The sequence below is a fragment of the Buceros rhinoceros genome, unplaced genomic scaffold, assembly GCF_000710305.1.
Source record: "Buceros rhinoceros silvestris isolate BGI_N320 unplaced genomic scaffold, ASM71030v1 scaffold26134, whole genome shotgun sequence".
Classification (NCBI taxonomy): Eukaryota; Metazoa; Chordata; class Aves; order Bucerotiformes; family Bucerotidae; genus Buceros; species Buceros rhinoceros.
In genome coordinates, this window is record NW_010406912.1 from 13713 (window position 1) to 15248 (window position 1536).

The following is a 1536-nucleotide window of genomic DNA, read 5'->3' on the forward strand; positions in this document are numbered from 1 at the left end:
TCAACATACCCTGGAATCAAAGCCTGTGGCGTGGGACTGCCTGGGCGGCCCTTTATTCATTGCCTATCTGCAGGTGGCTTGCTGGGTACCAGCCCTCACAGCTGGGTGGTGATGGGGAAGATCAAAATACAGTGTTGGGTGTAGTGAGGAATGGACTTGTGCTGGAAAGCTCCCCCATGGACGACCAAAAGTCGCGATGAATTGCGTGCTGTAAAACGGCAATGTCAGGAGCCACCTCAGAACCTGCAGTACAGATGCTGTACAGATGCTGTACAGATGCTGTACAGATGCTGTAGGGGTCACCACATGGCCCAAGCTCAGCTCATAACGGCGAGTGCTGATTCAGAGGAGCGGTATCCCTGAGTCCTCTGGCAGTACTCAGAGGAGCAGGGTGTCTGCTGAGTAATAGGAGAGATCTGTGTGAACACAAAGCAACAAGTGAACCCACAGAAAGTGACAGGGAGAGTGAGATGAGAGACAGGACAGAAATGATGAGGACAAGTTAGTGGGAAACTGGATGCCCTCAGCTGCGCTGCCAGGGTGTGGGAGCCATCCGTCCCCTCCAGTGATCTGGAGCAGTCACCAGGGCTCTCTGCACAGGTCCTGGAGGATGAAATGGCAGTAAGCTGGTAGGAGTCCGAAGTTTTGGGGATACTCAGTTCCTCTCTTACCTGTTGAAAAAAGAAGATTAACAACAGCTTTTCATGAGTAGTTTTCTTTGTTCCCAGAGCGTTTCCCCTCATAGCAGCACCCAATACACTCGTACGTCTTTGCCCTCCTTGCCTCCAGCTGCCCCGTCTTCTCTATAATGGACAGACAAACTTTACATTTTAGCTTAAATCAGCAGCTGATACTTACTTACGTGCAGACTCTTGCCATCTTCTCTTTCCTCTCTTTAAGGGGAAGGTGTTAGCACCTTCGGATCACGTGCCATGCAGAGTTCACTTAGATTCACCACGCTACAGCTGTTACAGCTGGTTATCAGGCAGATCTGAGTATCTTCCAATACTTCGTAACACTACTTCTGATTTCTAGGTCCATTCTGTTACTTACATGTTTGTTTAAAAAAGAAAAAACATTATGGAAACAACAATTCTCTGCTAGAGCTGTTGCTCTAGTTTCTCCCCTGATTTTTTGCCAGTACATTTCATCCACGGCCTGCGGTTCCCCGTGGGTGTAACGTCGCACCGAGGAGGTGTGAAAGGTTCTCCAGGGTCCCTGCTGCTCCTCCTAACTCGTGATCCCACATTGCAGCATCCCAGCCTCAGCCTAGTACCTGCTGCCAGGAGCGCAGCAGCTCCCTGGCCAACGTGAGCTCCGGGCTCTTTCACCGCCCGGTTGCGGGGGTTCCCACGCCAGCCCCCCCTGTACCTCCACCCCTCACAACCCTGCCCAGCCAAAACTTCCCAGTCCTCTCGAGAGGGGCGGTAACAGCCAACAGCAATGTCAACTCTGCTGGCGTTTTTTTACCATCTTTCCTTTTCCTTTCCTTTTGGAGACAATATCTCAGCTGGGGTGGGACACTCGGATTACTCT